Raw genomic sequence first — 12,414 nt, forward strand, 5'->3', positions numbered from 1 at the left:
TGCTCAGTGCAATTCGAAGTCATTTCAGAGGACATCCTCTACAACCTCCTACTTAGGTGCTGACACAGGAGGGTGAGCACGGTGATCCCTGCACTCAAGCTGTGTTCCAGCCACCAGCTGCGTCCTGCCTTTGACTCTGCCTCAATCTAGCGCCTGGTCAGAGTTTGCCTTGTCTTATTCTTAGCGTGGGTGCTTTCTTCCTCAAGCAGTTGGGAAGCTGGAGCCACAGACTCTGTTTTCTGTAGTCTCGGCAACACTGACCTGCTGTTCAGTCTTGAAGAAGAGGTACAAATGCACAGTCCGCCTGTCATTTGACTTATAATTGATTCAGCATTCATTAATAGTTACGGAACACCTATTATGTCCCAAACACAGTTATAGGAAACTTGGGAATACAGCAATGAAGGGGACAAATAAGGCCTCTGTTCTCATGGAGCTTAGAATATTGTGGAGAAGACAAATGAATAAAGCAATAAGATTATTTCAAATACTGTTAGTGCTGAGAAATTTTTAAAATGTGATAAAACATAAGAGTGGAGGCAATGATGTAATGGTCAGTAATACCATCTCTGCAGAGGTGACAGCTGCTGCTTGGCCTGTGGAAAGTACCAGGTAGAGATCACCAACTGCTGAGGCCTGGAAGTGGGGCCAAGCTGCTGCTGCTGCTGCTGCTGCTAAGTCACTTCAGTCATGTCTGACTCTCTGCGACCCCGTAGACAGCAGCCCACCAGGCTCCCCTGTCCTTGGGATTCTCCAGGCAAGAACACTGGAGTGGGTTGCCATTTCCTTCTCCAATGCATGAAAGTGAAAAGTGAAAGTGAAGTCGCTCAGTCATATCCGACTCTAGCAACCCCATGGACTGCAGCCCACCAGGCTCCTCCATGGGAGGATTTTCCAGGCAAAAGTACTGGAGTGGGGTGCCATTGCCTTCTCCAGGGGCCAAGCTAAGCATGCTTAAAGGCTCAGTTCAACCACTGAGGAGCTCAGAGTTCAGCAAGGCAAGATGCTGACGTGAATACTAATTGCAAGACCAGTGCTGTCTTACAAGAGGGGCAGGGAGGGTTACCGTCAGATCCTGTGGGGAATGCAGATCTTGCCCTGAAGCACCTATGACTTAATAAGGAATGAAAGACTATTAAGAGTCTCAAAGAATGTGTGTTCCATGCAAGAGACAGGAGGTGCTATGAGTTCACAGTTGGTCTCAAAATATATACATGTTAACAATACCACTAACATCTATTATTGGTGGTTTACCAACCATGTGCCAGGCACGATGCTGAGCCCTTTACGTAGATTGTATCAGTCCTTCCTACAACCCAGTGAGGTCACAGGAACCTGCTGATTGGTGGGATGTGCCACTGCTCCCCTTGTGCTCGCTGCCTTCCCTCACCTCCAGCTCAGAAAACAGGGCAGCCTCCCAGTCACCCTTAACCCTAACTTCAGTAACCAACTCAAACCTTTAGAAGCCATGGGTGTCTTGAACCAGCCTTTGCTCTGAGAAACAGATGTGCCAATTTTCCTACCAACACCTTAAGAACAAAATGCACTTGTTATGTATTTCTGATTCATCCAAACTTTATTTCTAAAGACATCATATTCTACGTAAAAGAGGACTTTTTGTGCTGTTTCATCCTGTATGGAGCATTTTGGTCTTGGCAGTTCTCTTAATGTGGCAGGTTGATGGCAGCATTTTTATCCCTATTCTGATAAAGGAGACTTGGTGCACGAAAAGGAAAGAGATGACTTGAAGGTCGCTGCATCAGGAACCAAGCCAGGAATAGAAGGCCATGCTCAGACTTAATGATATCATTTGTAACGTCCATTGAGCGGTCTCATCCCTCACATTCACAAGGCTACTTCTGAGCTCTCTGGGCCTCAGGTACTGGAAGAGCCACAAGAAAAATCACTTCATATCACTTATGAATCCTCCCAAGCTGTCCAGAGCTTTCAGAACAAAGTCCCTTTGGATCAGCTCACAAGAGCTTTCAGAACTAGTCTCCGGTGACTTCTTCAGGCTCATCTCTTGGTAGGCCCCACCCACTCCCTTAGCCCCCATCAGTCTGGATGACTGGCAGTTTCCTGAATATACTGTTCTTCTTCCCTCTACTCTGATCTTTGCATAGGATTTGCAAGCTTTGAATGCCTGTTCCCCCTTCATCAAGTTAATTCTGATTCGTCTCTCAAAGGTCCGCTGAAGCATCTCTCCCAGAGCCTTCCCTGGCCTCACCCGCTCCAGCTGTCCCTGCCCACTTGTGTGCTCCTTTATGCTTCCCCAGCATTTTGTGCTCTGCCTTTTCAAGGCTCTCTTTCCCATAGACTGGACACTCCTCGGAGACACACATCATGTCTTACTGGACATCGTGTTCCCAGTGTCCAGCAAGAAGCTCAGCACAGACAGAGAAGGTACCAATGACTCGTATAAATTCCTCTTGGATGACTGCTCACCTCAGACTACCTGTGTCTACAAGCATCCCTTGCATAGTGAGACCCAGCCCTGGCAAACACTGTGACTGGGTCTCAGCCTGAGGCAGTGGCCACTTTGTTTGCCCTTCCTACAGAGGCTGCAATGTGAAAACAAAGCCAGGGGCCATCAGAGGAGGCAGCTGGTCCAAGGTTTGTAAGCAGAAGGAACTGAGACAGTGAACAAACTTGGGGAACAGCACGATTATTTTTACCAGCTGGACACATTTCAAGTTCCCATCTTGGCTTACCAAGCCTCAGCACTAAAAAGATCTCAGACACTGTCCAGTCACTAGTTTTCAACTGTGCTTCAAGAAATCCTTACAGGGGGACTTCCCCGGTGGTCCAGTGGTTGAGAATCCACCTTGCGACACAGGGGATGTGGGTTTGATCCCTGTTCAGGAAGCTAAGATCTCACATGCTGCAGAGCAACTAAACCCACATGCCACGACTACTGAGCCCATGCTCTGCAAACGACATCCCCTGTGATACAATGATCTCTTGAGCAGCAACGAACATCTGATGCAGCCAAAAAAATTTTTTTAATATTTTTTAAATATTTTTTTAAAAAAAGAAATCCCAACATGGACTTCCCTGGTGGTCCAGGCTAAGACTGCACTCCCAGTGCAGGGGGCCTGGGTTCAATCCCTGGTCAGGGAACTAGATCCTACATGCAGCAACTAAATATCCCGCTTGCCTCAATGAAGATTGGAGATCCCATGTGCTGCTACTAAGACCCAGACAGCCAAATAAATATTTAAAAAAGAAACAAAGAAATCCCAACAGTTCCTAGGGGTGGGAGCCTGGTCCTTATCCCTAAGTCAACCAGAGAGAAGCACACTTTATTTACTGGGCTTTCCCTAAGCTGTCATTTGAAGAAACAGTTTCCAAGAAATACTGAAAAAAAAAAAAAAAGAAGCTGGTCTAGTTTAACCTCCTACCCACCACAGCAGCCCTACCTACACCATCTCCAAGTCATTGGGCAACTGTTTGCAAACTTCCAGGGACTGGAAACTCTCTACCTGCCAGCTGACCTGGCCCCTGCAGGGACAGCTCTGAGTGATTGCAAGTTTGTCCCCACCCTACGCTGAAATATCACCACTGCTCTCCACCCTCACTGGACTTTGCTCTGCCCACCATAGCTACAGCCTCCTAGAGAAGTCTCTTGGCTTTTCTATCCCCATAGCATCTCCTGCTGATGTGTGAAGATAGCGCTCACATTACTTTGGAGGCTTTTCGGCAGAGGAAACAAACTCTGTCTTTCCTTATATGAACCAAAACCCCAGCCTCTGCTTCTGGACAAACTTACCAGTGTCTGCCTCACGGTTGGGGACTGGAGTTAAGCCAAAGATAGCCTTGTGGGATGACCAGAGTGGATTTCAGATGGAAGTCCTTTGGTAGTTGGCCTGGCTCACTTGGCAGTAACCTCTCCACATCACCTCTCACTTAGGTCACCTTGCTGACTCACCCACCTTGTCTTCCCTCATCCTCATCCTCACTGCCACTTTCAGCTGTCTTCCCATGATCTGTCAAACATGGCTTTTCCTACCGAGAACTCTTTGCATTTACTCCTATTTCATTTCATCTGGCTGGTTTCAGCCCAGCATTCCATCACATCTTGACTTGAATTTTGCCTGATGCCCAGAGCCCATGTCCCTCTCTACAGATGTGATACTCGCTTTTCCTTGGTGCTCTTCTACATCTGCCCTGGCAGTAATCAGAGGTAAGTGATGTCCCCTCGAGCATTTCACTTACCTCCCCCCTCCACCCCACCCACACACACATACAAATTCTTGCCTTGGTTGAAATATCACTACTGAGTCACACTTAACTTTTGGTTCACTGTGATTCCCCAGATCACTTTTGTTGTTATTGTTCTAACATCCATGATTTGGGATGAATCTCCACCTTGCATTCTTATTTCTTCAGTCTACATGTATTCTCCCCTTTTGGCCTTGCCTCTGGTCAGGAGGGAAGTAGCTGACAGATCTTGCATTTTGACACTGATTTTGCAGGGAAGAAAGGAAGCATGGAGGAGTTTTCCTGAGCCCTGCAGGGGTCAGGTCAGCTGGCAGGTGGAGAGTTCCCAGTCTCTGGAAATTTTCAAACAGTTGCCCAATGACTTGGGAATGCTGTAGGCAGGGCTGCTGTGGTGGGTAGGAGGTTAAACTAGACCAAGTTCTTTTTATTTTTTTCAGTATTTCTTGGAAAGGTCCACAATTCCCAACAGACTCTGAGACATTTGCTTCCGCTATCTGTTTCTTCCATTTGATCTTTTTCAACAGTGCTATAAGGATAACATTACTCCCATCTTACAAATGACGACACTGGGGAGATAGCATTGTAGATGTTAAGAGTAAGGACTAAATTAGACTCTCAGCTCTGCCTTTGGACAAGTTAATCTCTCTGAGCCTTTGTATTCTCATCTGTAAATTAAAAAATAATGATCGTATCTCAAAAGGATTAAATGATATATAGAGAGTACATAGCACTATAGTTCACACACAAAATAAGTGCAGAGTAGTGGCTGTTAGATTAAGTTACTTGACCTTTTCAAGGCTCACGTCTCCTATATAGAAGAGGTGGGAAACTCTGCTTCTGGAACATAGATCTTCTACTTCTGGAACACAAGTTGTTGGGTTTTTTTTTTTAATCAGAGGTTAATTGCTTTACAATATTGTGTTAGTTATAAGTTTCTATTGTGCTATTTTTCCTGCACTATGTTTCCATTTTTAGACATTCTCTTCCAACATTTTAAAGAGACTTGAGCAATATTAAGCATACCAGAAAGCATGACATTGGGAACTGGGGAATCTCAAGGCTGGATTCAGAAATTGGCAGGTAGGAGCAAAGATGGGAAGGCTGGGCTAACCCCAAACAGAGCATACAGGTTGGAGAGATCACTGTTTCCCTCTCCTTAACCACCAGGTGGCTAGACGCAGTGCCCGCAAGTGGGCAAAGGAAGGGAGGTGTGAAGGCAGGACCCAGAGCCTGGGAGCTGACCTCTGGGTCAGGAGCCAGGTGGCACTTGAAGTTCCAGGCCAAGGTGCAGGGCCTACCTAATTATTTGGGGATGACTTATCAGACCAAGTTACTTCTGATTGCAGACTGCTACTGATTTAATTCCTTGACAACTCACTACACATAACAGTTTACAGTGTAAAGAGACCAAAGCCTGTAATTTAACCCTCTGGCTGGACATCAGAAACTCCAAAAGAACTCGTCAAAGATGTTGATTCTTAGGGCCCATCACTGAAATATGGATTATTTTGGTCTGGACAAGGTCTGGGAAACTTTATTTAAAAAAAAAAAATCTCCAGGTAATTCTGAGGCTCAGCCTAGTTTGGGAACCCCTATGATAAATTAGTGATTTTATATCTGAGGAAAAAGGCCCCAAACCAGGCAAGATGACTGCCCCTACATCATACATTGTTTTGGTGGCAACGTTCCTTCCATCCCTTTGTTGTAATTTTTCTCTGCACTTTCGTGCCAGGCAACACAACTGGAAAACATCTGAAAAATACGTATTTGATTATTGTCTGCTTCTAGGGAAGATTTCTGGGAAAACGCTAGCTGTTCCTAGCATGTCTCAGTTGAGCACCTCGAGGGACAGCTGAGGAAACCAGAGGCCCCCGAGACTCTTTAAGTCCAGATGGCTTCCTCATTTGATTGTTGACAGCTGAGAATTCTGCAGGCCCATGGCCCCTGGAGCCCAGTGCTGGATGATCTGTTGCACTGGGTTACTGTGCCTGGCCCCTGCAACTGCACGGAGAATTGTGTGTTGCTTGTGTAGACTGAAGCTCTCCATCCATCGTGTGTGCATTCGCTCTTGCCTGTGATGAGGGAGCAGACGGAGATGATGTATAGACAGCTGGGCAGGCAGCAAGGATGGAGAATGGTCTGGAACTCAGGCACAAAGCTCAGCTGGGGAACTCTTACCCCATTGAAGCTGGGATTGATTGGCTGGAACTTTCTCACCCTTCTCAGTTTGTCTCAGAGACAGCAGCCTGCATTGTGTCCTCGGGAAAAGGAATTGCTGTCAAGGTCGGGAAAGCTCTGGCTATCTCAGAGATGTTCTGCCATACACCTTATTCCCAGAGGCAGGTGATTCTCCACTCTAGAAACCAAGTGAGGACTTCCCTAATGGTCCAGTGGTTAAGAATTCACCAGCCAATGCTGGGGACATGAGTTTGATCCCTGGTCCGGGAAGATCCCACATACCTCAGGGCAAGTAAGCCTGTGCATCACAACTATTGAAACCCACATGCTTAGAGCCTATGCTTCACAACAAGAGAAATCACCACAGTGAGAAGCCCACACATCACAAATAGTAGTAGCAAAAAGAAAAAAAAGTAGCCCCCACTCTCTGCAACTAGAGAAAGCCCTCACACAGGAAGACCCAGAAAAAAAAAAAACAAGTGACTCTCCAGTAGCCTTGTTTCCTGAACCCCTTCGGTCTGTACTTGGTCCCCTTCCTATCTCCTTCTGCTTTTCTACCTTTGGCTCACACTAAATGATATCTTTTCTTGGGTACCAGACACAGGTCTTATCCCCATATGTGTGGGATATGACCTGTCTAATCAGGTTTTGCAGGGGTATCAAAAAAGTAAGCAAAAAATCTAAGGTGGTGTCAAGGTTACTGAGGATGGTTGAGGATCTTAATGATGTTAATTGCATTAATACGGATCCAGGTATAAATGTCTATGTTCATCTACTTTCCCAGGAGAACATCTTCAGAAAAGTGTCTAGCCCCTTTCAAATAAGTTCTCCTAACTTACTGGATAGGTCATGTGAGTACACCTGCTAAGGCCTCAGGCAGTGTGGGGCAGGGAGCTGGTGCACGAATGGAGTTGGGAGGCCTGGGTTTGAGTCCTGACTCTGCCACTTTCAGGCTGTGCCCCTTGGCCAAGTCATTTCACACTTTGCTATCAATACTCACCTCCCAGAGTTGTTGCAGGACTCAAAAATGTCTGGCATGGTGAAAGCACTTTGTCAGTTAGAAAAATCCTTATAAATGTCAGTTGTTGCTACAGGGTTCCATGGGAGAAGGTAAAATAAGAACCCACTATCCAGGGTTTGTGATCCAAGCAGAAGGCAGAATCTCACAGCTTAAACAAGCAAAGTTGAAATGAAAAGTGTTAGTCATTCAGTCATATCTGACTCTTTGTGACCTCCGTGGACTGTAGCCCACTAGGCTCCTCTGTCCGTGGAATTCTCCTGGCAAGAATACTGTAGTGGGTTGCCATTCCCTTCTCCAGGGGATCTTCCTGACCCAAGGATCTCCCACACTGCAAGCAGATTCTTTACCATCTGAACTACCAAGTGTATCTGCAAATCACGAAGAACTTTCTGTGCCAAGGGCTCCCCCCTGAGGAAGGTTGGTTCCAGGCAGCTGCGTAAGACTGGCAGACTTTCTGGAAGTAGAGAGCACACACCCTTGGTTCCCTTAGCCTTGGGCAATTCTGCACTCTTAGAGCTGCTTCTGAAAAAGGCCCAAATGTAGCCATGACCAGCTGGAAAACAACTTTGGAAAGTCACGAGCGGTACTTGGCATGGAATCCAGACTCCATAGGGTGCAGTGTGGGTCTCCACCAAGAAGTAGTTGCTGCTCACTGCCTGAATTTCAGCTTCCTGGAAGTGGGAGGACACAATTTTACCACTTCCAGGAAATGAAACCAGGATGTTTCACCAAGGGGTTCTCCCAGACAGAGCCCCAGGGCAGAGTTTGGGGTGTCACCCTAACACATCCATTGCTTTCTTCCCCATTTAGGGGAATTGTGTCTTTCTATTTCATGCCCCTCCCTCCCTCTGGAGGGAAGGACAAAACCGCTACAAAAAGACAAATCTTCCTCCTTCCCAGAGTTGATGAGAGGAAATGAGAAAAAGCATCTCCAGAACAGGTATAGAGAAGGTTCATGAATGTTCACATCCTCAGCCGGTCCCTTTTGCTCCCTGCATCTCAGTTTTCTCATGCACTCTGTGGAGATTAGACTGATAGCCAAGGCCCCTCCCCCTTTAAGAGCCATCCTCTCTGTGACCTGCTGCTTGCTGAGCATCTTCGGCAGCCTCAGTCTTATGAGCTATGAAGTAGGACCCCTGGGCCTTGTGGAAGTTCCTCAGGAGACTGAGGCTTCGGCATCACACACAAATCAAGAGCAAGATCTGCACCTGACCCCAGTACAGTGCCTGCCATCTAATGTACCCCCAGTAAATATTTATGGAAAGAATGAATAAATGAAACAGATGTACTATCTCCACCCCTTCATGCTGTCTCTATAAGATGTTAAAACTATACTAATTTACCACTGATTACTAGAAGTCATTGCCTCAGCTCTCTTGAAGTTCCCCCATTTTTACCCCACCCCACAAGTAGTATGAGAAACAGGAAGAGGTTGTCTTAGCCCATCAGGCTAATAGAATAGAATACCATAGACTGAGTGGTTTATTTGAAAGTGAAAGTTGCTCAGACATGTCTGACTTATTGCCACCCCATGGACTATACAGTCCATGGAATTCTCTAAGCCAGAATATTGGAATGGGTAGCTGTTCCCTTCTTCAGAGGATCTTCCCAACCCAAGGATTGAACCTAGGTCTCCCACATTGCAGGCAGACTGCTGGGTGGCTTATAAGCAACAGAAATTTATTTTTCATAGTTCTGGAGGGAAGTCCAAAAGAAAGGCATCCACAGATTCAGCGTCTGGTGAGGACCTGCTTCCCGGTTCATAAACAGTTGTCATCTCACTATGTCCTCACACGGTGGAAGGGACAAGGGAATTCTCTGGAGTCTCTTATATGGGCGCTAATCCCATTCATGAGGGCTCCAACCTTATGGCCTCATCACTTCGCAAAGGCCTCATCTCCAAATATCATCGCATTGTGGGTTAGGTCTGTCAACACATGAATTTGAGGGGACACAAGCATTCAGTCCATAGCAGAGGTTCTCAAACCTTCAGTTCAGTTCAGTCGCTCAGTCATGTCCAACTCTTTGTGACCCCATGAGCTGCAGCACACCAGGCCTCCTTGTCCAACACCAACTCAGAGCCCACTCAAACTCATGTGTATTGATTCGGTGATGCCATCCAACCATCTTATCCTCTGTTGTCCCCATCTCCTCCTGCCCTCAGTCTTTCCCAGCATCAGGGTCTTTTCCAATGAGTCAGCTCTTCGCATCAGGTGGCCAAAGGATTGGAGTTTCAGCTTCAAAATCAGTCCCTCCAATGAACACCCAGGACTGATCTCCTTTAGGATGGACTGGTTGGATCTCCTTGCAGTCCAAGGGACTCTCAAGAGTCTTCTCCAACACCACAGTTCAAAAGCATCAATTCTTCAGCACTCAGCTTTCTTTATAGTCCAACTCTCACATCCACACATGACTACTGGAAAAACCATAGTTTTGACTAGATGGACCTTTGTTGGCAAAGTAATGTCTCTGCTTTTTAATATGCTATCTAGGTTGGTCATAACTTTCCTTCCAAGGAGTAAGCATCTTTTAATTTCATGGCTGCAGTCACCATCTGCAGTGATTTTGGAGCCCCCCAGAAATAAAGTCTGACACTGTTTCCACTGTTTCCCCATCTATTTCCCATGAAGTGATGGGACCAGAGGCCATGATCTTAGTTTTCTGAATGTTGAGGTTTAAGCCAACTTTTTCACTCTCCTCTTTCACTTTCGTCAAGAGGTTTTTTAGTTCCTCTTCACTGTCTGCCATAAGGCTGGTGTCATCTGTATATCTGAGGTTGTTCATATTTCTCCCAGCAATCTTGATTCCAGCTTGTGCTTCCTCCAGCCCAGTGTTTCTCATGATGTGCTCTGCATAAGTTAAATAAGCAGGGTGACAATATACGCATTGACATACTTCTTTTCCTATTTGGAACCAGTCTGTTGTTCCATGTTCAGTTCTAACTGTTGCTTCCTGACCTGCATACAGGTTTTTCAAGAGGCAGGCAGACTCAAACCTTAGTCTTCAATATAAATATCAATAGGGAGCTTGCTAAACCTCAGATTCATGGGCCCATCCCAGAGACACTTAAACAAAATCTCTAGGAGAAGGACCCAGATATTTACTTTTAGTGTGGTTCATCTTTTTTTTAATTTAATGGATTATATTGCTCTCTGTGGTTTATGCACAAAGACACATGCATGCTCATGTGAAGAGAAACCACCCTGTATTTTACCCAGGACATGGAACAGAAAGTGTCAGACCTACCCAGGAACATGTTCTTTTGCCTTTTTTCATTCTAAGGATTTTATAAATTTATCTCTTAGATTTATATGAGGTTTTATGAGCATCCCAGTCAGACTGCAGGATGTCTGAAGAAACAGAAAAGCTGTGATTTTCTTAAGAATAAACAGGCGGAAACTCACCAACCTGACAGGGCCAGCAAACTTAACCAGCAGTAGCTAATGAGATGATGTCATTCAAACAGTGATGAAACAAATACATTTCAACTCTCATTTCCTTAATCTGATGATGTTTTGCCTCGAAGTGATGATAGAAATGATTGTCTGATCTCTTACAATGTTAGTTTCCTCATCATCTCTGGTTTTGTAGACTCGGAATGTATTGCATTCCTTTGCAATTTAGCTTTGGAAGTCTTGAGGTTGGGCTGGTCAGACACACTCTTTCTTCAGTCTCTCTAACTTCTGGTGCTCAACTCAACAAACTTGAGTTGACTGCAGAATTTTACCATTGTGTTTTATATTTTCATATGTTTTCATGAAAAGGACACTAATTAGTGTCCTTTTCAGCTTGAAGATCTCCTTTTAGAATGTCTCGTAAGGCTGGTTTAGTGGCGATGAGCACCCTTGGCTTTTGTTTGTTCACTTCATTTCAGAGAAACAACTTTTCTGAGTAAAGATTCTTGGTTGGAAGTTTTTCTTCTATCATCCCACTCTCTCCTGGCCTGCTGAGTTTCTGTCAAGAAATCTACTGTGGTTCATTTTTAAACATTTTATTGTTGAAATGTCAAACACTGAGCCAGCCAATAGTATCATGAACCCAAGTTCCTGTGACCCAACATTAAAAAATTTCAACACATGGCATCTGGTTTTGTTTATATCCCCACCCATTTTCCCTCTAAATCCTGGACATCATACTGTTTCATCCATACTGCTTATGTTTATATTCCTAAAATGTAAGTACTTTTTAAAATTCCTAAAATAACAATAATTCCTTAATATTATCAAAAGTGCAATCATATTCAAATTTCCCCAATTGTCTCATAACATTTTTTAACACTATAGGAATATTTATTGAAATCAGATTAAATTTATTCATTCAGTTCAGTTCAGTTCAGTCACTCAGTCATGTCTGACTTTTTGCAACCCCATGAATCGCAGCACATCAGACCTCCCTGTCCAACACCAGCTCCTGGAGTTCACCCAAACTCATGTACATTGAGTCAATGATGTCATCCAGCCATCTCATCCTCGTCCCCTTCTCCTCCTGCCCCCAATCCCTCCCAGCATCAAGGTCTTTTCCGAAGAGTCAACTCTTCACATGAGGTGACCAAAGTATTGGAGTTTCAGCCTCAGCATCAGTCCTTCCAATGAACACCCAGAACTGGTTTCCTTTAGGATGGACTGGTTGGATCTCCTTGCAGTCCAAGGGACTTGCAAGAGTCTTCTCCAGCACCACAGTTCAAAAGCATCAATTCTTCGGCACTCAGCTTTCTTCACAGTCCAACTCTCATATCCATACATGACCACGGGAAAAACCATAGTTTTGACTAGACGGACCTTTGTTGGCAAAGTAATGTCTCTGCTTTTGAATATGCTATCTAGGTTGGTCATAACTTTCCTTCCAAGGAGTAAGTGTCTTTTAATTTCATGGCTGCAATCACCATCTGCAGTGATTAACATAGGGGAAATCAGCATCTTTAATAAAGACAAATATTTCTATCTGAAAATGCATATCTTTCCATTTACTCATCTTATTTTGTATCCATCATGCAC

The sequence above is a fragment of the Bos taurus genome, chromosome 3 (genome assembly GCF_002263795.3).
Source record: "Bos taurus isolate L1 Dominette 01449 registration number 42190680 breed Hereford chromosome 3, ARS-UCD2.0, whole genome shotgun sequence".
Classification (NCBI taxonomy): domain Eukaryota; kingdom Metazoa; phylum Chordata; class Mammalia; order Artiodactyla; family Bovidae; genus Bos; species Bos taurus.